This window comes from Leptonychotes weddellii, chromosome 7 (genome assembly GCF_054177405.1).
Source record: "Leptonychotes weddellii isolate Sample4059 chromosome 7, ASM5417740v2, whole genome shotgun sequence".
NCBI classification, from domain to species: Eukaryota; Metazoa; Chordata; class Mammalia; order Carnivora; family Phocidae; genus Leptonychotes; species Leptonychotes weddellii.
In genome coordinates this window covers 88,286,725-88,313,205 of record NC_138375.1, presented here as the reverse complement: position 1 = coordinate 88,313,205, position 26,481 = coordinate 88,286,725, and the positions used below count along the sequence as shown (strand labels likewise).

Genomic DNA, 26,481 nt, shown 5'->3' with positions numbered 1-26,481 from the left:
CCTTTCAGTCAGCACGTGAGAAAGCTGCGAGCTAGTATCACTCCCGGGACCATTTTGATCATCCTCACTGGGCGCCACAGAGGCAAGAGGGAAGTTTTCCTGAAGCAACTGAGCAGTGGCTTGCTACTTGTGACCGAACCGCTGTCCCTCAATCGAGTTCCTCTGCGTAGAACACACCAGAAATTCGTCATTGCTACTTCTACCAAAATTGATATCAGCAGTGTGAAAATCCCTAAACATCTCACTGATGCTTACTTCAAGAAGAAGACGCTGCGCAAGCCCAGACACCAGGAGGGTGAGATCTTCGACACTGAGAAAGAGAAATACGAGATTATAGAGCAGCGCAAGGTTGATCAGAAAGCTGTGGACTCGCAAATTCTGCCAAAGATCAAAGCTGTTCCTCAGCTTCAGGACTACCTCCGCTCTGTGTTTTCTCTCACAAACGGAGTTTATCCTCACCAATTGGTGTTCTAAATTTCTTACAAAGAATGTAATTAAATAACTGATCCATCTCAAAAACAAAAAAGGAAAGAAAATGAACTCCAAAGCCCATGCATATGAAGAAAAGAAAGCACAGGTGAAGAGGATGCACACACTCATTTTCACTTAGACATTCTCTCTCTCTTTTAAACACGCTAACTGGGTGAGGAGATGTGTGATGAAACAGACACCTGGGTCTGAATCCCGCTGGAGCCAGAGAGGACACCCCACCAACTCTTCCTGCACCATCACCTTGAAACTGTCACTGCTTCTCCTCTCCCCCAGTGGTGGGAGGGGGTACCCAGAACTAGCCTGGGCTCTCTCCGCCCTCCTCCCCAGCGGTCTTCCTGCTCCCTGCTGGGGACACCTAAGGAAGCTCAAGTCTTTGAAGATGAGGGTGAGAAGTGCCCAGATTCCTAGGAAGAATATTATGACTTTCTTTCTGTTCCCTCAATGACAGTCTCCTTGTCAGTTCCCCGCTCATACAAGGCGATGACGATATCCTCTCCTCTGACTTGCCCTACTTCTCCTTCCCCTGATTCATTTTCCTGGAGGTAAACAGACCAGAGTTCTCCCTCTGAGCTTAAGGTCCTCTCCTCTTCGTCACCAATCTCCAAGTAAAACAAGCAGCTCTGGCTTTTGGCATCAGGAACCAGAGTAGAAAAAAGAAAAGGGCATTATTTTCGTCCCACTTTGGCTGTTTCTACAGGGACAAGTCCGGCTTATTTTGCACGCTCACTGCTAAGATCAGTGATGCCAGGCCGTGAACAGCCATTACTCTGGACTGAAATTTGCTTTCGCTGACACTGAGGGGATACTTTGCATGTACATGTATTCACTCAACAAACATTTGCTGAAGGGTTACTCTGTGCTAAGCACTGGGCTAGGAGTTCAAGAAGGGAGCAACGATGTACTGTCCTTCTGAGGGGAACCCTGTTATGCATTTCTGGAGATGTCTTTTGTTTGCTTTTGCGCGTACCTTATACTAACATTAGCCAAAGCGTCTTCCCCTCTCCAGGGGGGCAGAGGCCTGACATAACGCTGAGCACCTACTCAAGGTGCCAGAGGTACTCATGAAATCAGAGAGTCTTAGAGCTTCTTAGTTGGAAGCTACCCACAGGGGCCTATCTTATCTGTCTGGAGTCATATAGGGCTGCTCAGCGTGGTGACCCAGGAATATTCTAGAAGATGGCTAGACGTCCTTTCCAGTCTGGAGAGTCTAGGCAGAGCAGAGAGAACCGGGGTGGCCCAGCCAACAGGCTCTCTGGAGAGTCCAAGGATCTGAAGCGATGTGAGCTGCCGCGGGTTCGTGCCCCAGGCGGTGTCTGCCGACACCATCACATCAGCATCAAGTTCACTCACGGCTTTGTTAAGTGCTTTGGGATTTCTCAAGTATAAAAGGTGCTATATAAAATCAATCACAGGGGGCGCCTGGGTGGCTCAGTTGGTTAAGCGACTGCCTTCGGCTCAGGTCATGATCCTGGAGTCCCGGGATCGGGTCCCGCGTCCGGCTCCCCTGCTCGGCGGGGGGTCTGCTTCTCCCTCTCCCGCTCCCCCCCTTGTGCTCTCTCTCTCTGTCTCGTTCTCTCTCTCAAATAAATAAATAAACTCTTTAAAAAAAAAAACAATCAATCACAGGAAACTCGGTGGCTGGCAGCTCCGAACAGCTACAGTAAGCGGTGTCCACTCAATCAATAGTCCCTCACTGAGAAGGGGGAAGTATACCATTAAAAAGATGTGCTCTTAGAAGAACTTCCCTTAAGTAAAAAAAAAAAAAAAATCCAACCTTAGAGAGAGTATACAGAAAGCACGCATTATACTGTTCCTCCAAGAGCAATAGTAAACATGTTGGAAAGAGTTGCTTACTGCTTACCAAATACTTCTGCTTTCATTTTAACCATGCAAGAACACAAACTGACACTGAGTCTGAGAAAGCCTATAGGCCCCATGCAGGAAACGCCTATTAGATTTTCCAATCCGGACAACATGAAAATGAAATTAGCTCTCTGACACTGGGGTAGAAAAAAGTAATTTCTAAAAAGAGCTAGCCAAAGAGCACTGTGCATGTATGCAACACAGTATGCTGTCTGCCTTTAATTATGTTTGAGTAGGAAAATGTTTATGAACTGGGCTCCTTGCACCATCTTTTTTTTTTTTTTAAAGATTTTATTTATTTATTTGAGACAGAGAGAATGAGAGAGAGAGAGAGCACATGAGAGGGGGGAGGGTCAGAGGGAGAAGCAGACTCCCTGCCGAGCAGGGAGCCCGATGCGGGACTCATCCCGGGACTCCAGGATCATGACCTGAGCCGAAGGCAGTCGCCCAACCAACTGAGCCACCCAGGCGCCCCTCCTTGCACCATCTTGAAAGCATATTGATTCAGGATATTTGGGAATTTCATTTTATTTCAGAAGGTAAAAATGTCCAAAAAAAATCATGTTACCATATACACAAACTCATGGTATTTCTTAAAGACATGACATAGTAGTTTAAATAGGAGAAAAAATCAGGGAGAAGATATCTTACAATATTTTTAATCCACAAACTATTTTTTGTTAATTACCAAAAAGTATTGTGGCAGACAGAGAGAGAGAGACAGAGAGGAAGGCAAACAGTGGTGACTGCTGACATTCTCCTGAGCACCTGCATCTAGAGAGTATGCCTATGAAGTACTCCCATGTTCTAAAGGGGTATTTTATATCAGTCATCAGTGTCTCTTCAGGTCTTTTCCTCAAACTGCAATATTAGAGTTCAAACTGCTACAGCAGAAGTGATTAAAAACCTCACATTTACAAGACAATGTGTAGGTCCTTCGTACAAGCTTCATACAAGTTTTAAACTCGAGGGCACAAGAGCTCCCTGGGGGGGGGGTCTACTGGGTATTGACTTTGTGGGCTCACAGACCCCACCTTAATAAATTGTGTGCCTACACCCTTAATTGCCAATTAGGAGGCTCTGCTACGTGGCTGGTGGACAGTGATTTGCCCAAGGTCACCCACTAGGTGCTCGGAGCGCCTGGACCATACAAACCCACGCCTCCCACACATCACACAGCCGGGCTCTTTTCCCTTCACTACCTGGTCCTTCTCTCTGAGACGGTTTTGATTACAGTGCCTCCCCAGCTGTTCACCAAGAACAAATGATGTCCCCTTCATGGATAATTCCAGAATTGCTTCACCCTCTTCCTTCCTTTTACAGAGTTCTGTACAATAATTTCAGTCTAGGAAATGAAAATCATGTTTGTTGTGCCAAGTTATAAACCTAGCACTGGTTATTTTGATGATGACTGGTTTTGAAATTCTCAAGAACTCAGATTGGGGGAGGTGTGTGGACTGGGTCAGTATACATCAGACTCCAAGGCTTATAGCCCCATTAGTGGGCCAACCTTAGATTTCAGCAGTTTCCTTAAAGTGAACATATTTCCCAGAGTCTGACCACCTTGCCAGAAATTTCAGATTAGATCTAGATTTAAATAGTCGTACTCAAAATTCTGGGTGACTTATTTTTTCTTGGTTGACATAATTTATGTCAGTTTACTCAACTCTCTTAAAACCTAGCCACACCAATCAGGTGGAAGCTTCATAATTCAGACATATCCTGAAGTCTGTACACCAAAGGCAATCACTGAAACTCCAAGAGTGATTCACATATAAATAAATCTGTAAGTCTTCAACAGAATTATTTAAAAACCTACCAAATATTCCTTGGTGGTAACCCATCATACTAGGAGCCAGGGAGAGCCGTGGGGAAGTATGACAAACTTCATTCTGTCTGGAGTTCTCGTCCTAGGTTCTCCATGAAATATTTTATTAAGTAATGATAAAATCAACGTTTTTTAAAGATTTTATTTATTTATTTGAGTGAGAGAGAGCGAGCATGAGCTCGGTGAGGGGAGAGGGAGAAGCAGACTCCCCGCCGAAGAGGGAGCCCGATGTGGGGCTCGATCCTGGGACTCCCAGATCATGACCTGAGCTGAAGGCAGACGCTCAACCGACTGAGCTACCCAGGCGCCCCAAAATCAACTCCTTTGAGTCTTGTTTTTTCCTCCCTGTAGAGTCTGAAGGAGGCCAAAAGTCCCAAAGTAGAAAGACTGGGCAATAAAAGGAGGAGAAAACTGGCAGAGGAATAATATAAACTTAGCCTCAAATAACTGACATATAGCAACTCTTTCAAACACTGAAAACTTCTTTAAATTTTTAATTCTGTTTCAAAATTTCCAGATAAATTAGCAAAGAATAATGCCAACTTTCAATTATTTCTTAGTAATTAAAAAAATGAGTTTTTTTTTTAAAGATTTTATTTATTTATTTGAGAGAGAGAATGAGATAGAGAGAGAGAGCACATGAGAGGGGGGAGGGTCAGAGGGAGAAGCAGGCTCCCCGCTGAGCAGGGAGCCCGATGCGGGACTCGATCCCGGGACTCCAGGATCATGACCTGAGCCAAAGGCAGTCGCTTAACCAACTGAGCCACCCAGGCGCCCAAAAAAATGAGTTTTTATACACCAGAAAAGTTGTAATGTTTAAATGCCAAAATAACTAAAATTGACAAGTATGACAAAAACATTTGAATTTTTCTCCTATGCTTACAATGTCTATGGCTTGATTGGAATAATAATGTATATGAGGAATATGTGGAAGCTTTAGTTATGCATGTGTGTGACACTGAGCAAGACATTTAACCTTTCTGGGCCTCAGTTTTCCCATCTGCAAATAGGGCTGTAAAGAGGGTTTGATGGTCTCTAAATTTCCTTCTGCTTCTAGGAAGCCACAAAACAAGATCTACGAAGTGTAATAATTCGGATGAACTAAATGTTTCCTGGGTGAATTCCAATCTTTATCATGACAATATATATTATTAATCTTTTCAGAAAACTTAATATCTACTTACGATATTTTGGTTAGGTAGTGTTGTTCTAATGAGGACCATTAACTTAAATTTCATGTCCAGTCAGCAGCAGCTTGGATGAACTTACAGTTCTATGCCCGGATTAAACATACATTGAAATCATTCAGCACATTGTTAGTAAATGGAATTGCGATTTCCTTATTGCAGATCCAGCTTTATGATTTTCTCACAGCAAATGGATTCAAAGAAATCTCAGGGTCTGCAACTTCTAGAATATGTTTTGCCATCCTTCTCTGCAGTCGAGGCAGGGAATGGGCTTTCTGCAGCCAGCTACTGAAATTTTCAATAGTGAAAATTTATTTGACTCTGTTATCCAAATATGCAGATAGCCAGATCACCGTTTTCTGAAAACATATTAAATGGAGTGGCACAGAAGGCTGGCGATGGCAGCGAAAATGGCAATTTTGGACAATTCAAGATCTATAGCCAGGTCACAACTCTTTCATAGCTTCCCTATAAAAATCCCAGCCTCTAAAAGGGAAGGCTTTCGTGACGCAAGGGAAATAAGTAGGAGCTGTACCAAAGTACATTATATTGTGACACAAAAAGCATAAATCATGTGTGTATGAATATCATAAGCCCTAAGCTTTAGAGAGAGTTGTGCAATTGACAATCAAATGGAGCTTAAAAGGAATTACGAGGTTTTCAACTAAAGTCTTGAAATAAAGAAAGTAATATTTTATGGCAAAAAATTGCAAATGTCAAGTTTAAATCATAAGACTTTGCATCATTGAGCTACTAGCTAGTTCTATAGCTTCTTCAGTCCTTAACACAGGGAAAGACCAACTTTCATGCTCAATAAAACTTAAGAACTTTAGAAATACATTTAGGAACATAATTCATATATTTGTGACTTTTTCCCTCCCTAAATGGCTAATTGTAGAAGAAAAATGAGTGAGCATAAGAACTTCCTGGATGGTAACCTATTCCACCATTTGCTTTGGGCTGTTATGAGTTCTTGTGTTTTTAAAATAGGGCTGCCACCAGGTTGGTCATTTAAAGAGAAAGGAGGGTCCAGGGAATATGGAAGGCTGTCTTCCTTTTCCCCTTCAGCCACATCTAGCTCTTGCTCTGGAAGACTCCAGGGCCAACTGAGCTACCGGCAGCCAACCAACCACCAGCCCCCATGAAAAGCTGGAACCCAGCTGCCCAATTTGGTTGCTCCTGTCCAAAGCCAGACAGGTGGCAACCCAGATTGAATCTGTTGTTGTGGGAATGATTTGATTCACAAACAGGGTTATTAAATTTTATATGGAGACCCAGGCGAAAGTCACAAGATCCTGGAGAGAAAGACCTGATTCACATAAATTTGTCTTAATAGCTGTGAATTCGGGAGCATAAAGCAGAAAAAAAAAATTAATGGACAGGCATTGCACCTCCTCCGTCTGCCTGCTCCCCTCCACTCCCAGGCACATAATATGCCCCCCCCAACACACACATAGATCAACAACCTGCCACGACTCCATCCAGCCCTTCGCAGGAGGAGCCCGACACATTGATCCGAGCCCGTTTTGACATATAAACTCCAATTTGGCCCCAAGTCACTGTGAGTGGACACTGCCACCAACGACTCTGACACTAGGTTATTTGTTGTTGCTGTTCGCTGTCCCTGTTTGCACATTAATCCAGTGACAATTAGGTGTCAGCGAGCGTTGTTTCTGCTTAGCTGATAGCCTTGGGCTCTGCGTTTGAAGCCCTAATCAGGAGTGTAAACTCTGCTATATTTCAATTTGGAGAAGCGCTCTTCCGCTAAGAGGCCCCTGGCACTGCGATAAATAAAACGCCTATTTACTCTATTGCCACACTTAGACATCTAATGCACTTACTACCAGCCCCCTAATCATAGCCTACAGTTAAAACCGCCTATAAATCACTCCGTTCTCATCCTGCACATTAGTGAAGCCATTTTCCCCAAACCCCACAATGAGCACTGTTTCCTTTTCTTGTTAGTCAAAAGCTAGATGATTTTTATTAGGTTAAAGACGAGTTCACAGATGGTAAATCGCGTGGAGAGAAATGAGCTGGAGAGTTACACCTAGTCAGCGCGGGACACGGCGCCGCGCCGGGCCGAGGGCGGGATGTGGTTCTTGAACCCGGGCGGCGGGACTCAGAAGCGCGGCCAGACCGGAGCCCCCACCCCGCCTGCGCCCGCACCGCGCCTCTGGCCCCGCGGCCTCGGCCCGCAGACGCGCCCCCCAGCCCCCGCGCCCGTCCCCGCGCCCTGGGGCGCCCAGCCGAGGCTGCGGCCTGGCTTGGGGACTCCGCACCCGGACGGGGTGGGCATGGTCCGGCGTCCTCCTCCCAGAACTGCCCGCACCCCCTAAAAATGTAAAAGCAGCCCCATCCGCCTTGATCTCGCTGTGCACGTTTCCCATCGACGCCTGCTCGGAGGCGAGACCCGCTGGAGGCCCCGGGGCCCCGGGGGACCACGCGCAACAAAAGCCCGGCCGGCAGCCCCTGCTCCTCGCCTTCCTTTTCAATTCTCCCCCGATCTCAGGTGGAATTAGGAGGATTAAAGCGGCGAGTAAATGAGGCGAGTGTGCAAAATGACTCTTTTCTGAACCAAACGGCATGCTCCGTGCTGGGGAAATGAGATGCACATTTAAATCTCATCCATCCACCGCCTGCGGCCACCGCCATGTACCTGCCTACTTAGCCCAAGGGTTAATTAATTGAGGCTTCAGTGCACTATTGCAAGAGCATTATTGCATTTGATACTCTACATCTGTGATTTAAAACTCTTTCAGTCCCTTGTCAGCAAGGGAGGGTTTTTAACTAGGAAATTAGCATTCAGATAAGGGAACGCTCTATTTGCTTCTGAAAGGAAGGAAATATTAAGGATGCTGGTGCACAAACCGGGCTGTCATATCCTGTCCCATCCTGGAGGGAGCGCGAGGGCCCGGCTCCCCCGGGAGCGGAGGCGACCCGGGCCGGCCTCGTGCAAGGGCCGCCCAGCGCGAGGTGCGGGCAGGAGGGGGCCACCGCGGCCAGCGGGACCCCACTCCTCGTAGTCTCCAACCTGCTGGGGCATGTTTGCCCTGCAAAGTCCAATAATATATTTTCTCCCCACTTCTTAGGAGCTGATTCTTCTTAAAATGCATTGCCACGTTACCTCAAACATTGGCTTTCTGACTTCCCTGCGGGGCTCAGACAGAGGAAGTAACCCAGTTTCTTAAGGAAGCCCGAGCGGTAAACATCGCAACAGAATTCTAATGACTGAAACAAAATCAGGGACAAGATTGCTGGTGGTGATTATTTATCCTTATGATTTCAAGTACTGGATTCAAGAGCTAAACACACTTTCCCTACTTATAATTCTTCAGCAATTCTAGCATAATTTTACTGCCTGCCCACATTTGTGTGTGTGTGTGTGTGTGTAATGAACTATAGAACAACAAAAAATAGTGGTTGACAAACCAATGTTCTGGACCAGAAACTAGTTAGACTCATGTCATCTAATCATGCTGTAATGTCAAATGTTGACACCGTTTTCATGCAAAATGGAGACATCTTTAAGTTCTGGACTCACAGACCTATGAAAAACAAAAGAAAACAAGAACAACAACAAAAAAGAAAACAAATAACCACCTTTGGCATTTGTTAACTATAGATAAACAAATTGCTGGTGGAAAGAAGAATAAAACGTTCCCTTTCTTGAGCTCCTCATGACCAGGAGAATTTGGAATCCTCAACAGCAAACATTTTGCCAAGTGCAAGGAATTGTAATTTCGTCTCTACTGTAGAGAAATGCTTCTCTACAGCATTTCTAATGCTATCGAACCATGGGCCTTAATCACAGGGAAATAAAATCACCTACAGTGGATTTGAGTTGGGATGTCCACATCAACAATCCAGCTGGAAGTTCCCTTTCTAGTTCCCAAACGAAGCACTAAATGACACCCTCAGCTTTCTCTTTTGTGGCACAGACTCCTCTTCCCCCAACACCATGATATCCCTGACAGAAGCAAGGACCGTGTGTCATCCTGGAGCCTCCCTACTGCCTCCGCACCGAGGAGTACCCAAAGTAGGCTCTGCACAAATAACTTGCTGGGTCAACTAGTGAAATCTCTTTATAATGCAAAGGACCATTCCAAACCCCTGCAATGCAGTTCTGTTGTACTGAAAAAATTGCTAAAAAGTGAGCCATCGCCTAGGGCTGAGAGACTGTAAGTGCACACTGATGTGTGTAGTGAGACTAACCTGTGGATTCCTGCGGGGCAGCCCAGAGAGGATGCACTGAGGGCCCCTGGGAGCAGCCCATTCCTAGATGGCCGACTTTGGGCAAACTGGAGCGGCAGACTTCCTCATGAGAAATCTGTTGAGCAATGTGGGGATAAAGTAACTATTAGAAGAAGAAAAAGAAGAAGAAGAAGGAGAAGGAGAAGAAGGAGAGGAGGGGGGAGGAGGGGGAGGAGCGGAGGAGGAAGAAACTAGCATCAGTCTTTCTTTATGTAGAAACTTTATGTAGAAACCAGGCTTTCTTTATGCCAACCAAAAGATCCAAAAGGTTCCCTGCCTCTGTTCACTGCTTCGATAGCGGTGACCCACTTCCCTCGTTCAGAAGCGGAAAGTGTGGGTGAGGGATCCCAACCTACCTCTTCCTCCCATGGGTAGAACGGAAAGAATTCCATCTGTTCCTTTGCTACAGATACATAGGAGACAGGTCAATTCTGGGGGCGGGGGGTGGTCAGCTCCCAGAAGCCCCATCGGTGAGAGCCAAGAGAACACAAATGCAAGAACCACATCAAACTCCTTCTGGAATTCAGAGAGAATGAAACATATATTATAAACCCAAAGACTAGTACATAAGCAAGTACCTAAGCTGTTCCTGGTAGCAAAGGAAGCTCATGATGAAAGGTCTAAGGAATAACACTTTTTAAATAAGGTGTTTTATTTTGATCAATATTGACGGAAAGAGGTGTGAGTAGTTTAAGCAAAGGTGATTTTTTTCAGAGGGGAAAGGGCAGCATATTTGCTTTAAAAGCAATAAAAATCGAATTGAAAAGAGCAGCCACTCAATTAAAGGCTTTCTTTTCCTTAGTAAAGAAAAGCAAACTCACACAGAATCTTCTGTACGAAGGCCATGCTAGGCAGCACGTAAGAAAAGCAGCAGGCATCCTTGGGGATTCAGGATCTCAAGGTTCTTACAGTTGAGACGATCTGGAAAGAGACTATTTCATTAGCCACACCCTCAAAGTTGGCCCTGTTAGCAAGTGTAATAGGACTTTTTTCAGTTTCATAAAATATCTTGATAACTGGAAAGTGCCAGTTAATGGTAGCCTGTTCCAACTATGAATTTCACAAAGATTAATATACCCCTTTAGGTTTCTTAAGATTCTATCAGGAGCCCTCCCTTAGTCTTGGGTGTTTTACAATCTCTGTGGGCACGAAGCTCAACTGAAACTACCATTCAACAGCCTAACTGTCATCTTCATCTTCTTCTGGCATAAAAATACATATTTTTCCCCATAATAAAGATTTTTTATAATAGCAATAAAGTAACTCCAGAGAACATGGTTGTCTTGAGATAGCTTAACTGTGTCTGGTATCTCATAACACCCTGGGGATACAGCAGGCCCATAATACCCCCTTTTGCTGCCATGTCTTTGCTTAATTAAGGAATAAAGCCAAAAGGTCAATGCTGAAGAAAAATGTAAATCTTCAAAACTTTTCATTCTTGACCCAAACTCCGTGTCATAAAACCTCAGTTTTCTCTGTTAACAAGGAGCACATCTACCCCATCAGCCAGGGGATACTGGAATACACATTACATCTTTAAAACATGCTTTTGACACCATGAAAATAAATTCCTGACCTCTGGACTTGGAATTATGGTTCTGCCTTCTTAGAGAGAGACCCCCACAAACTATCTGCTTCTCCCCAGTGAATGGAACGCACTAAAGCAGGAGCCACCTCCTTCGTCAAACATGATTTGCCACTGTATTTCAGTGCGTCAAACACTGTGTTGACTCTCATACAACTAGAAGGCGAGAGAGCAAGGTTTGTGTGTGTCGTAAAGAGGGAAAATGAATATGTATATTCATCTCTACGGCTTATTCGTTATTCCATTGCTGCTGTGAATGCAAAATATGATTTCAGCTCCAATCGTTTTATTAGTTCACTGATTACTGTCCATCATAATGAGCAAGGTGGTTTGGGCACTGGTTTAGTTTACTGGAGATGCAGTCTTTTGCAATGGTGGTTTACAGACTGTATCGTAGGTACCACACTCAAAATGGATATTTCTGACCAATGATACTCATTTTAAACAAGAGATGTTCAGTCCCTAAACTGATTTGTTCGCCCTGGTACAAGGAAATAATAAATATTCACTTGCCTTCGAGACTAGAACCTTCCTATCACATGCACAGCTATGCTAATTGGAGGGAAAGTGTTATTCCATTATGAAACTAATTGTATGTCATCTGCTTCTCTCTCAGATGAATAAATGGACAGACAGATGCTATGCTGATCAGTTAATGTTGTGATAGATCAATCAGTTGATCTGGACTTAGGAAATACGTATTTATGGAAGATAGAGAATGATTTACTTTTTTTTCCAGCAAATATGAGAATTCAAATGTGACTTTATTGTACAGATGGAAACAGATCATGAGCAAAGAATTGCCATTGTATTCTTGCTGTGAAAAAGAAAATTCATCCTCCTTCTTTTGCTTACATATTCAATGGATATTATGGCTCAATAAAAATGGGATGTTTAAATATTTGATAAACATGGGTAGAGAAATACATTGCTAAAACTGCTGGAGTAGCCTGGCAGATTCTCATGGAAACATAAATTAGCTTGTATATAGATGGAACTGAGTGGTAATTCTGGCCTTAACATTACCTCTTTCTCTCCTCTCTCTCACTTTTGTTTCTTTTCAACTGTTATCTGATAGGGCTTGGGTTTTCACTGGATGTGTTTCAAACTAGGCAAACTGTCAGCTTCACTAATCAAGTTAAATGAATCTCACACTAGTGCCTAGACATTTGCAGGCTTCTCTTAGCTATCGTCCAGTGGAAGCAAAGAGAGGGGGAGGGGTCTCAAGCTCTGTTGATTTCACATCATTAACACACTCCTTATATCAGTCTGAAAGTCAAGTTTGGGGCATCAGCAGTAGACCCAGATGCAGCTGCCCAGGCTCTGCCCTCTTGACTAAATCAGGTTGGCACAGGTGGGGAGATAAGAGTGAGGAGGAATGGGGGGCTGAGAATCACTACATTTTTAAAAGCATTTCAGATGATTCTTACCCATACTGAAATCTAAAGATGCTGATTTAAGCCATCAGGTCTCCCCTTAAATGAGAGCAAGACTCTTGCAATCTGTGTTTAGCCGTCACTTGTTCGCTAGTGTATTAGTTGCTTATAGGTGCTGTAGCAAATTACCACAGATTTAGTGTCTTAGACCAAAACAAATTTATTCTCTTATAGTTGTGGAGGTCAGAAGTCCGAATCAGTTTCACCGGGTTCAAATGGAGGTGTTGGCAGGGTCATAATCTAAGGGAGAATCTGTTCCTTGCCTCTTCTGGCTGTTAGAGCTATATTCTTCTTACTCCTTGGCTCGTGGCCTCTTCTTCCATCTCCCAGGTCTTCTTTGACTTTGCTGCACTCTGTTTGTCACATGGGCATCTTCTCTTCTGTGTCAAATCTCCTTTTGTTTCCCTCTTATAAGGACGTTTACGATTGGCCCACCAGGATAATCCAGGACAATAACCCCATCTCAAGATCCTCAACTGAATTGCATCTGCAAATGCTTTTTTACCATATGAAGCAACTTCTACGGGTTCCAAGGATTAGGACATGGGTATCTTTGGGAGCCATTACTCAGCCTACCATGCCTAGTCTTGACAATTTCTTTTTAAAGATTTATTTATTTATTTTAGAGAGTGTGCGCACATGTGCATGCGAGTGAGGAGAGGGGCAGAGGGAGAGGGAGAGAAAGAATCCTCATGCAGTGTCCCCTCTGAGCATGGAGCCCGATGTGGGGTTTGATCCCAGGACCCCAAGATCATGACCTGAACTGAAATTAAGAGCCAGCCGCTCAACGGACTGAGCCACCCAGGCATCCTGACAATATTTTTTTTAAGTCAGAATTACCAAGGTATAACTTACACATAATAAGTTTACCCATTTAAAGTATACAGTTTGATGAGTTTTGACAAGAGTACACAGTTGTATAGCTACTACCACAATCAAGATATAGAACATGTCCATTAGCCCGAAAACTTCCCTTGTGCCTCATTATAGGAATCAGTTTTCTGTCCCTATAAGTTTGCCTTTTCTAGAATATCATATAAGTGGAATCATTCAGTATATATAGTCTTTTGTGTATTCTGGCTTCTTTCATTTAGAATGATTTTTCTGAGATACCTCCATATTGCTGTGTGTTGTTAATTCATTCCTGTTTATTGCTACATGGAATTCCACTGAATGGATATACCACAATTTCCGAATTCATTCAGCAGTTAACGATGTTTGGGTTGTTTTCTCTTTGGGTCCCTTATGAATAAAGGTGCTATAAACATTTGCTTGTAGATCTTTGCATGGACCTGTTTTTATTTCTCTTGAGCAAATACCTAAGAAAGAGTTGATGGATTGTGTGATAAGTATGTGTTTAGCATTTGAAGAAACAGTTGAGCAGTTTTCCAAAGTAGGTGGATGATTTCTTATTAGCGGGGTATGAGAAAATTCCAGTTCCTCTATATCCTCACCAACACTTGATGTGGTCTTTCTTTTTAATTTCAGCAATTCCAGTAGTGAGATCTCATTTCAATTTTAATTTGCATTTCCCTGATACTCAATGGTGTTGAACACATTTTCATGTACCAGTTGACTATTTGTTTATCTTCTTTGGTGAAGTGTCTTTCCATTTTTTTTCTTTTTTTGGGGCCCTTTTTAATTGGTTTGTTGGTCTTATTATTGAATTGTCAGAGTTCTTTACTCATTCTACACACAAGTCCTTTTTCAGATGTGTTAGGCAAACATTTCCCTTCACCTGTGGCTTATCTTTTCACTTATTAACATCAATTATATTTTTAAGTTGGGAATTGGGGTTAAAAAAATCCACTTAAAGTGAACTCATAATACAAAACTTTAGATAGGAAAGCTTTTAAAAAGTGAAACTAAATTAACTTATATACATTTTGAGACCTCAATTTTGATCTTAAAATTATTTACCTGAGAAAGTCATCTGGATTCCAGTCTCCTGGACTCCTGTTTTAAATTTCCTGCTATATGAGTGGAAAATTCCCTTTATTCAACTGTAATTTTCATGGGGCACAAAATAGCATTTGTTATTCTCTCAACATTTGGCTCCGTAGCAATTGCAAAATGCTAATCACAGTGCTGAGCTGACATTCCTCGGTGACATTGGCATACTGCAAAAGGTGTTTGGCAGGATCTGGGACTATACATATTGAAGTTGTTTATTTATTTTTGTTTAAGAAACAGACAGACAAGTTAATTTCACCTCCATTTGGGACACAGAAAAGAATCAATGTTTGCCAAATAGAAAAACACAAAATTGGTAAAGGGAAAAAATTGTATTTTCAAGCTTCTAAGATGGAATTAGAAACAGAAGAGAGAGAAAGAGAGAGAGAGGGAGGAAAGTTACACAAAAGACTAGAGAGTGCCCCTCTTAAAATTGCCTCAGCCTTCTACTTGAAATTCTTGCTTCTTGAAAGTTCCCTGGGTGAAGATTCTGTCACATGCTAAGAGTACAAAGCAACTTCAAAATACCTGGCTGGCATTTTCAATGACTGGGCACTGTTTTAAAAACATTCTATGACTTGAGAGTTGGGGTGAGAGTTGGGAAAATTGGAATGTACAAATTGCTTCCTGCTAGAAATACACCCTTGTTTGAAGAAGGTTTCACAGGGCAGAGCCTTATCTTAACACCCTGAACCTCAACACTGTCTGTCTCCCCGGGGGGTAGAAATGCCTAAGTAGTTCTGAAAACCAGAACCCAGTTCCCTGAGGTCAGGGCACCCAGATCAGAACAGGAGTTGGGGGGGCGGCGCATCACCCCATCTTGATAGGGAGAGCAGGGAGAACAGGACAAAGCCTGCGGGGGGCGGGGGGGGGAAGGGGGGAGCGGGGACACCTGCCCCACCACTGCTGAAATGGGGCCCTGGAGAGAAATGTTATCAAACCATCTAATTCTGCCCTCCTGTCAGCTTGACAGGGACTTGGAATGCACAACTGGCCCAGAGCTGATTACCTTCAGGTGCGGTTAGGTCGAGTTAAAAATTCCATTAGCAGTGCACAGGCATTGGGAACGAGGTTTCACAGGGGTGGGCTTTTTCTACTTAACAGGGAAGAAATGGCTTCTCGTTTTACAGCGATCGCAGGGAGAGGGCTCTGGTTCGTTTACATTCTACCAGGGGAAGCGCCAGGCTCCAGCGGCCTGGAGGCAGAGGCCAGGAGGCAAAGGGGGAACACACTTTTCCGAGAGAAAACAGGCTGGCCGGCTGACCCCCAGCGGCGGCGCCAGACGGGGGAGGCCGGGCCTCCTTGGAGCAGCCTCGCCATGGAGTCCCCCCTCCACCTTCCACCACCCCCATCCCCCGACCCCCGGCCCCCCGCCGCCTCTCACCCCACCCCCACCTCCGCTCTGCCGGCAGCCTAATTGTTTTTCATTTTCTCATAATAAGCCCCCTCCTTCATCCTAAACCAAACGCTGAAACATTGCCCTCTATTTACCAAGCTCCAAGGCGCCCAATAAAGGTGAGTGCTATTTGCTACTCTCTGCCTTGCTTTTAATTTTATTCCAGAAGAAAATCAATTAGACCGTCAGCATCCCATCCTCCTTCTTTGAGGCTTTTGGGCTTGAATAGCTCATAGAAGTACTTCCCCTGGCCCCAGTATTTCATAAATGCTTGATTGTAAGGGTTTTAAAAGCAAAAAGAAAAACAAGAGGAGACAAGCGGACAGGCAACTTCAGAACAAAACTGGGCATCTGAAAGGACTCTTTGGGTTGAGCTGTTGTTCCGCCCAGGCAGCCTCCTGTGTTGCTGACAGTGTTTAACGGTCAGGGCTTATACTCCCTGCTTCTCCCCTCATCTGCACACTTAAGCTGTTCATTAGCTCAGAATGGGGCCTCCTGGCAGCGCGAGGGACCAACACAGCAGCCGCGGGGCTCTTTCACCCACGTACTGGTTGTCTTGGGCCTTCCTGGGAGCCCTCCCCAGCTCCCGTCTTCCCGGCCCCAGTTTCAGGGGAGGGTGAGGCCCCAGCAGCCAGCGGCAGCAGCCCCCGTGGGAATGTCTGGGGGCAGAGAATGGAGAGGGCCGGAGCCCCAAGCCGGCACTGAGCAAACACCTTCTGGGGCTTCCCACCGACCTCATCGTCAGCCTGGCATTCCGGGGCTTCCATCGATCTCTCAGATATTGGCGTGATGGTTTGCACACTTAGCAGCACCATTGATCAAAATGTGGCGGAGGCGCTCTGAAGGGTTCACGTATCAGGTGCGCTAAGGTACAAGGGCGGAGGGCTACCCATGCCGGGTGGGCATAATGGAGGTCCTTAACACATTTGGAAAAGGCCAACGGAGGGCCTCGGTGCTGAGAACTGCAAAAAAGCCATCATGGAGAGCCAGTGACCTTCTGGGCTGTTCCCGGATAAGTACCTGTTTTTGTGTCTTATTCTCTCAAAGAGATAACGAGCCCCCGAAGTCAGGGAACTTGCGGTCCTCGTTGCCGTACATCTGTCTCAAGGTGTTTGGTGCATGTTGCTAGGACGAGGGAAGTCGTGGTGGGACAGGAGGAGGTGACACCAGGAATCTCTGCTCTGCTCAGGATGCAGCTGTGAGTGGAAACATGGTTTTGAGAGGACACTGAGCCATCTGCTGGGGTCTACAGAAAGGTCTGTGCCCACTGACCCCTGCAAAGGACAGGAGGGCGTCCTCCAGATCCGAGAGGGCAAAGGGCGGGTCAGGAGTGTGAGAGTTAGCCCCAGCCTGGCTAGCTTGCTTCCCGTTTGTTCCTAGTCCTATGGACGGCCTCTGGGGGCATGGCAGAGGATGCTGAGGAAGGTCCCTTGGCCTTCTGCCTCTGCCACTGGCCCTGAGGCATTGCAAGGCTGCCCTGAGCAGGGGTAGACGTTGGACATTAGATGTTTTCATCCCCGGCAAGCAGAGGAGTCTCTGTGTTTTCAGGCAGAGATGTGTATTGATCATCACTATGGACATGGCCAACAGGGTGGACCAACCCCTCAGCCAGAGCGGTGCTGCTGACAGGGAGGAGCCCTCCCCCCACTGCCACAGCCCTGGTCTTCTTCAAGTAATGGTGTGACTCCCGGCCACCATGGATGGTTTCCTTTGCTGTGGTCCGCAAGCCTACCTGAGTGAGATGTGGGGTTTATGAAGATTGTGTCTGGTTTTCATTTTCATCTTGAATATGGGGCTATATCCAGGGTTACTGGTATAAAACGTGCCACACTTTCTGTGGGATAACCTCCCTAAGTTAGCTTCCTCCTGCCTGCTCCTTTCCTCCTGCTAGACGCCTTTTCTCTTCCCCGCATCTATTTTCATCAGAGCCCCCACCCCTCAAGTAATTAATAATCTACAGATGCTCCTGCCAGCCAATGTGGTCCTCTTTGCCGCCACTGGCTCTGTGCAGTTGTGGTCACAGACAATCAGATTAAATGTCCTATCACCCAGCACTGATCAGATTAGCAGCCTTGTGACTATTCATTAACTGTATTTTCTCTTGGAGCCCTATTCAACTCAATACCAAATGCATTGTTTGTGGCATAGAAAGTAAATACAAACAGGATGTCCGTTACTTTGAAAATGAACTATCTACTACCTTTCCAAAACAGGGTAGGAGAGGGTGGGTAGGACAATGCAATGTTAATTTTCCTGGGGCAAAACAGCTAAGCGAGGAGATTTCTCAAGAGTCATTCAATTCCCATAAAAGGCCTTTTAGGATTCTTACTTCTTCAGTGGTTCGGTAAACTCCACTCTACCTTGGTAAATTTGGTCAGAGTCCCCTGGGGCTCCCTTTCTTGTGTGGTGGAAGTCACGGAGGGCAGGCACAAACCCTTGAAGACAAGGTGAAAAAGAAATTGGGTTATTTATGTAAGTGACTGGAGAAATCTCAAGTATGGTACAGGGTTTAACTATGATGGAAGGAGGAAGAACTTACCAAGGGCATTTCTCTGCCTGGGATACCTGAGGTCCAGAGGCTGGGTGATGCTCCCGCAGTGGAATGCAGTGTTGTGCTGAGTGATGCTGAGTCCAGCCAGAGGAAGAGGGATACTAAGGGGATAGTCTCTTCACCTTAATTCTTTACAACTTCTCCCTGAAGAAACTGAGGCCTGGGCAGTAGGGCAGCTTGATGGATGCCACTCGGATGGTGAAGCAAGTCACGCCTATCACTAATGTCACCAGTAACCGTCTGCCATCTTGAGGGTCACAAGCGAACAAGGGTGTTTCACCGTTTGTTCATTTTCAAGACTCACAGTGTTCCAGTGGGAAGAAATTTAGAGGAAAAAAAAAAGTTCCTAAATAGTTATCCATAAAAATTCCCTGACAGTGAGCTCTATTAGTGAGTAGAGTGGTTGCCCTTGAGAAATGGTTAAGAATGTCATTATTTGATACTACTAAAATTATATTAGATCGAGAACTTGGGGAAACTGGGGGTTGGGGCTCTTGGAAAAGTCCATAAAGGGGAGCAGGGCCACACACAGCCCATCATGTACTTGTCAGGAGAACGTTTGCATTTTTCTTATGCACTTAGATAACTCTGCTTCTCTCCCTGTCTATAATGGAGAACACCCACCACTTGGATCTTTTTATATAATGTGAATAATTTGGTGGCTGACGAGCTCCAGGCACCATGCTGGGCACTTTACCTTATTAGTGACTTTTCGGTCCCCTTCTCATCCCATACCGTCCCTGCAGAGGACTTTCCTACCTGCGCCCACCATCCCCTTGCTCGGAGCTGCGGCTCCCTCAGTGCGGGGATGCGGATGAACGCAGGGCCCACCCCACACACCCAGCTGCTGCAAGGGAACAAGGAGAAAGCGCAGGTTCAAAAAATGATCAGCTGAAGACCAAGCATAGGAGGCCTTCTATCCGGGGAAGAGAGCTTAAAAAAAAAAAAAAAAAAAAAAAAGGTGCAATCAGTGTGAATCTACCGTTTTCTTTCCCCACTTAGCTATTTTCCATATTTCTTTGTTTATCATTTACTTCTGATAGCCTGTGAATCTCACAGGAGCACAAATCCTCTCCAAAACCGATTTAATTAGGGGTAAAAAGGCAGGGATCCTATGAAAAAGAAATCCCCGTGGTCATGTAAATGTGAGGGGTAAACATTTCGCTGACAGAAAGACTCCAGTATTTGTTATTCCATGAAAATCGGCCTAATGTATAAGCTACATTGATACCCCTATAGGTTAGGTTAAATTCACCCTTGGAGAAATTTTAATTTCAGTGTTACTATTATAATCTGGGAGGTTTCCCAAGATGGAAATGTCAGTAGAAAAATAGGGGCCCATCTGAGAAACTCATCTAACAGGCAATTTGGGGGCAAATATATATATTCTGCTTTATATAGTTTAGCACTAAAATGTATTTGAGTAATACCTAAGAACATGTCTATTTAATCTTAAGCAATGGGTTATGGGAATCATCAAAAATCAAACACAATAAAAAGGAACAATATTTATGGCATTTTAAAGCCTATCCTATTATTGGTTAGTGCTCCCCTCAATTGTTTAACTGCAATTCGTTCCACTTTCTCAGTGTGGATGATTTTTATACATCTGAGTTAAAAAATAATGCTGCTTGCAAGTGAAAAGTTAAAGACCAAGACAAGGCCTATTAGAATAACATTACACTTTTTTATTCCCTGCACTTATTTCGTCAATTAGTAATTATTTCCCTTTTCCTATGCAACAAAATAGAAGCCATAAAATCTTTGATTTAATGAAAACTTCCTTTCCAAATAGGTCCAACTCTGCTGAAGGCTTGTAGGTAATTTATCTACCTCAGTAGGCAATGACCTTTTGTGAATCATGAGTCATTCCTCACTCCTAATGAGATGGATCCAGATGCCATCCCACCCTCTGCCTGTCCACCCCTAACCCCCGCCGCCTTCCTCCAGCAGAGAGGCTGCACCGCTCCCACACCCTACCTCCCAACTTCTCCAAAGTGGGCTATAATCCGTCCCCGCACCCCGCACAGCGAACCTGCTCAGGATGGTGAACCTGCTCAGGACGGAATCACCCTCTTCCCTGCACTTCCTCCTTGAGGTGGCTGAACATTGAATATTCTCTAAACTGCCCTGAGGAAAAAAGGGTGGAGGAGTGGGAGAGGCCAGGAGAGGTCTGATTTTTGTCTGGGAAGTAGAAATAACTTCCCGGTGCCTCCAGAGGCCTCCCTGCCTACTCATCTCAAACCACAGTCATAGAGGAGAGAACCTGGTGCTCGGAATACACCTTAGGCTCACTGTTGTGGCAGCGAAGAGCAGTGCATGCTGGGAGCCATGCTGTGGTCTCCAAGCACTTTTGACTGAGTTGATTCCAGTGCATATGTTTATCTGTAAATTGGATCACGCATTGCTGACTGTGTATTATACACATGTATGACTACTTATAATGTTTTACTAATATGTGCATAGGACACTAACTATATATATTACTGTATGTGTATATGTATTTACTGTCCTGTACAATATATTGAGTGCATTATAAAGCAAATACAAATCGAGAAGAAGCATTGGATAAATAATAAAGATGATAAAGATTTTAATATTTTCTCCCTGTTTACCTCTGGAGCTTGTAAATCTTCTGCCTTCTACCGGCCCAGAGAGGGGAGAATGATACTTGTGCTCTTCTTGGTCCCAGGAGATCACTACATGGCCATAGGAACAGCACTGGGGCCACTTAACCTCCCGATATCACACGTGCTCCCCACCAATGTCTGAGGTGAAGGGGCAGGAGGTTAGTAACTGAAAGACCAAATTGTTTCCCCCACCCCACCTCACCCCATCCCTGCAATGTGTTTTTTCACACTAAGCTTTCCATTCACGGGAGTGGCCTTTGCTAAGAGAGTGAAAATATTTGCAGATGACTAGCTCAGGAATTCCTTCCGGAAGGTCTGATGAATTTATCTTCAAAATAGGTGGGCAGTGGTGGAAGGTTTAGAGATACAGGTGTAGGCTGTGAAGGTGTAGGCCCAGGTCCCTCCACGATGGCCCATCAGGCGCAGCCTGAGAATGTCCCACTGCCAGCCCCCACCCCCCCGCCGCCAGGCAAGGGCTTGTCCTTTCTCACTGAAGAGTCAGAAAGAAATTAGAGGTGGTCTTTCACTAGTGCCTTCACCAGAGGAACATCCACCTGAATGGGAAAGATGTGAACTTCACAAATGTACCACCAGTAGGTTGGGGGCACGGAGGGAACATGGAGTAAACTCAGCCCGAACATCTCCATGCCTGATGCCTGATGGTGATTGCTCCCTGATCCCACGTCTGTGGAGCATAATCAATATTTGAAAATAACTAGCAAATCAAAGTGCATCAGAAATTGAAACTTGGAAATATCTCTCCAAGCATTTTAAAAATGAGTATGTACATTCATATAACTAATTATTTTAAATGCACGAAGTTGGATAAAACCCTCTACATACTAATCTTAAAGATAAATTTCTTTTTTTTTCTGGGGGAAAAAGAAGTCTAATTCTAATAGGATATTTCCTTATACGTTCTGATATTCCTATTTAAAGTCTAATAAAACAAAGGGTCATGGACAGAGAAATTGTGTTTTTTGACAATAACTCATTCAAAGAATAGGATTCCTTGATGACTTTCTGCACTTGAAAAAAGTAAGCTACCAAGAATACTAAACACTTGAACCTATGTTTTAGGGAGATAATTTTCCAAAAAAATAAAACAAGAAGAAAAAAGTCCTACCAATGCCCAGTTTCTTTCTAGGTCAATAATTCTGCTTTATTCACATGTCTGGGTGAGGCTGGCGAGTGCGACCTGCCAACTGAAGCCACTGGATTTGACACATTTCAGTGTCAGCTGTGGGATTTCTGCCTTAAATCTGTCAGGACGGCCCTGTGGCCACTTCTGCAAAAACCCTTGGGGACAAAATTTATTGTTATACCTCAATAGTTTTTTGTTCACCTCCAAAATAGGGGTCCAGGGTCATACTAATGATTGTGGAGAGACAAAATGCTCTCTCTATATTTTATTAAACAGATTTCTTAATAATTAATCAAATGTGAAAATTATTTTCCATCACTCTGACACTAAGGCTAAAGCATTGCAATTTTTTTTCTCAGCCTGTTTCTTTTTCTTTTAAATTGCCCTCTGTGGATTCCCTCAGCTACAAAGCAAGTGAGTAGAGAAAGCCCAATTTACGACTTCGCTTTTTAAACCATAATCACCCCTCTGGGCTTCTACTGAGGAAGGGCTGGGGGATTCTGCAGGTTGTCCGGTAAACACCTGAGAAAATCTGTTCTTGGATCCCCCAGAACCATCGAGGGGCCGTGCGTGATACCCGGGATAGGAACAATTCCATGGAGGTCCACTCTGAGCCAGACCACTGGGCACCTCTACTGGGAGACGACAGTGTTGGAATAAAGACATGGCTCTTTCTCTCAAATAGCTTGGTGAAGTCAGAATTGCTTTGTTCATCTGCGGATGTAAGCAGAGGACACTGCACTGCTGAGGAACTAGCCCCGAGTTCTCCTTCCAGGCACTTGGCAGTAACGTTGGCTCCATTTTCAGCCTCCGGCAAGACTGGACCTGGAAGATGTCTTAGGGAGTCGGGGCCCTACTCCCTGACAGATTAATACCAGATAAGGGACATTGCTAGGGAAATGCACAGCAAGCAGTTCTTCCGACCTTTCCTTACTAAAAGGTCAGAGAGAAATCAGAGGTGGTCTTTCATTGCCTTCATCTAAGGACATGCCATCTGAACGTGTGAGATGTGAGCCTGGCAAGCACAGGACTAAGTGTGTGCAGGGGCTCAGGGGGGTGGGACTGTGGAGTTGGGCTTATATTAGCAGAGGGGGCTCGGAGGGGTGTGTGGGCAGGAGTGAGGGTGTGTAGGTGCACGGCCGAAGCCACCAGACTAGGCAATGCAGGAGCCAGGTGGGCAACAGGACCGGGTTAGAGGCGCACGGAAAAGCAATGGCTGCAGGCAGCATCGTCAATATTCTCCCTCTGAGCACTAATTACATTATTAAGCAAACAGACCAACACAGGGTGGGAGGGACGGAAACATGTATTTAGGATCTAGTCACTCTCCACTTGGCTGTAAATAATCATGGGCATACACAGTTCTTTCCCTCCCAAGTACACTACTGGGCACTTTCCTTGCTTTTTCTTTAATTTGCTAAGCTTGAGAGAGGGAAGTATTGTTTCCCATGCCAGCCATTCTCGAAGAAGTCAGATTCTCTGTGTTGCATGCTACCCAGCTCTATCAGATATTTCTCAGACTGGTGGCCAGAGCAGCCACCATCCCCCTCAGAGAAGATGCAGGATTCAGGAGTAGCAACATGCATTTTCTTGGCTGTAAAGAGCATGCACTTGCTAATTAGACCTTTGCAATATAGAAGAGCCCCAAATCTCCTTTGATCTAGCTAAATCCAGCCTAAAGAGGTGGGTGTAAACACAGGCTTGGAAGAAACCAGGAACAACATGGAAAGGATTTGTATGCAATGGGAATAAATCTGTTACCAAAAAAGAAGTCTAAGAGGAGCTTGCAGAAGGAAATCTGCAGCAGGCTGAGCCAGCCGGGTGAATGGCAGAGAGAATAGAGGCTATTTGAATACTGATGTGGCCCTCACTTTCTTCCATTTCCATTAATGACATGCTCATCAAGGGCAAACAATGGGACCGGCTGCCGGCGCCTGTCACAGTGTGTGGGTGCTGGGATGCCAGGCTGTCATCCCTGGGCTGCATTTAGAGACCTGCACGCTAATAAGAAGTGCTCTGTGCCGTCAATGCAGACAGGTGCTTCCGCGGCTGGGACATGCTCCATTCCCTTCCCCCTGAAACCCTCCTCTCCCTGCCCCCCTGACAGACACCATGAAATGCACAAATTAACAGCCCCATCATGTTGGGCTGCTGCTGCCTGCGGTGAAAGCAGAAAATCAAGTTGTCACCCAGGGTGCAGTGATAAAGCCACAGCCTCATTTCTCTGTTGGTGCCCTATAATAGCAAATGCCAGACAGCTGGATGGATGGGAGGCTTTAGATTAAGGCCTTGATGCACTCTGGCCAGAGAATTAGTAGTTGCTGTTTCCATGTGGATATTTTGTTCAAAACAAACATCTGGAGAAAGCAAAGTTTCCTACAGCAGAAGTGCCCTTTGCTTCTTCTGGAATCAAAGAAAACAGCCAGAAGAGTCTTTCCTTTCAAACAATCCCAGTTAAGATTCTGACTCTGCATTTGCTTAGAACTTTATCAAGGACTTACGAGCTATGCAAAGGTTAACAAGTAAGCAGAGTCTAGTGCTCCCAGGCCAATCTCGATGCAGGGAATGATTTCTGGGTCTGCGAGGGCCTTGGGCCACTTACACCCCATCCAGCAAGTGCTCCTGATAGACTCTTCTTCCAAATTTCTAGAGCCCCTCCAGTAGTCTGCCTAGGCTCTCCCCCCTCCCCCCAAGCCCCAGGCCGTTCAGCTCCTCACTACGCATCGTCACAGAATGAAGCTACTTCTCAAGAAATAACAGATGCAAAGCCCCCTGCTCTCCCAGCACTACTGAGGTTGGCTCCATGTGTCTGGTGGCCTGACCCAGCCTAGGTTGACACGGCCAAGTGTGCAAAAGGCAAGAAATGGAGGGGCCTGAGCCCTTCAGACTCCAAGGAGTTTAATGACATAATGGCCTGAGAACTTCAACATAAAACAGGAAGAGCAACTAACGAAACTTACAACATAAAACCCCCCTCCTGTCATTTTTATAGTAACAGTAAAACACTTTATTGAATTTATGAGCTACATAATGACTATGAAGAATGTAAGTTGAATTAGAACCAACTCGGAAGTATAATATCAACTATAAACCCTTTTCTATTACCCCATCCCTTCAGCTTTTTCTGTCCTCTTCCTTTTAACCGAGGGACATTGCCTTCCTCAGACTTACACCCGAGACGGAGTTCACAACTTGCTAATAAATCCTGACTCCCCTCCAAAGCTCCACGGCTGACAAACCTCCAAGGGGTAAGACGCTCCCCAGGGGTGACCATTGCCTCTCAAAGCCTCCGAGCTATTACAATGCATTTTAGAAAAGAAACCAGTTCGACATGTCTTTGCATAAGGCCTGTCACATTGGGAGGATCTCTGAGGATATACCTCAGGTATTTCAATATCTGTGACTCCACATTGGAATGGCCTTTCCATAATAGAAACCACAAAGCCCTCAGAAGTTTATGGAAAGCATCCTCAGTTAAGGACTCAGAGTGTGAGGAGCTGGGGGTCAATTCCTGACGGCCGGATGGGGGGAAACGCAGATCACTGAGCTAAGCAGTGTGCTGGGCTGTGTTTTCTGTTTCCATTTCACTCTGTAAATCTTTCCGTTCCCCAAGGATTTTTTTTGGAGGGGTAATAAAATAAAATGGGTGAAACAAAGCCATAAGCCAGTTAAGTCGGAAAGACATCTCATCTCATCTGAAAGGAAGAAATGGACCATTTCCATGCCTAAGGCTGACAGCAACGCCTGAGCCAGCGACAGCGCGATTCCATCTGATTTATAGAATAATGGGGTGACAAATGACGACAAAAATAAACTTTTACTGCACTGAACTGCTCCTTTATTTATGAAATTTGGCCAAGTAGTGAAATCTTTTATCTGCAAGTTGTAACATGGAGTGGGAAGGAGCGATGATGGTGTGGTAATAGTAATCCGGCGATGGAGGCTGAGTCAGTTGGAAATGGATTGAGGTAAAATGACTCCCGCGCCATGATAAATGTGAACAGCGCTTTGCTGACAGATGATCTAACAGGTGTTCATAACAACTATATAAGAGGATTTATTTATGACCAGCCACAGCCGCAGCACTGTAAATCAGCTCCAGCAGCTGCACGCCGCTGAAACCCAGTCCCCGATGGAGGCCCGGCGCGAGAGCCCAAAGAAC

At 45.1% G+C, this 26,481-nt stretch overlaps 1 long non-coding RNA gene and 1 pseudogene across 2 annotated transcripts in view; one reads left to right on the top strand and one right to left on the bottom strand.

The window, feature by feature from the left end:
- LOC102745464 (large ribosomal subunit protein eL6 pseudogene) overlaps positions 1 to 499 on the top strand; it is a 721-nt pseudogene extending 222 nt beyond the window's left edge.
- The window catches only part of LOC145722674 (uncharacterized), a 68,409-nt gene extending 43,406 nt beyond the window's left edge, over positions 1 to 25,003 (bottom strand). The window contains exons 1-6 of one of the 2 annotated variants that reach the window (XR_014147117.1): positions 18,534 to 25,003; positions 18,355 to 18,429; positions 17,015 to 17,190; positions 10,446 to 10,545; positions 9,981 to 10,140; positions 9,586 to 9,700 (exon numbers count right to left, since the gene is read on the bottom strand). This is a non-coding gene — a long non-coding RNA (uncharacterized LOC145722674). Of the gene's footprint in view, positions 1 to 9,585; positions 9,701 to 9,980; positions 10,141 to 10,445; positions 10,546 to 17,014; positions 17,191 to 18,323 lie in introns of both variants that reach the window. The other variant, XR_014147118.1, reaches the window with a different exon arrangement.
- Between the last annotated feature and the right edge of the window lie 1,478 nt (positions 25,004 to 26,481).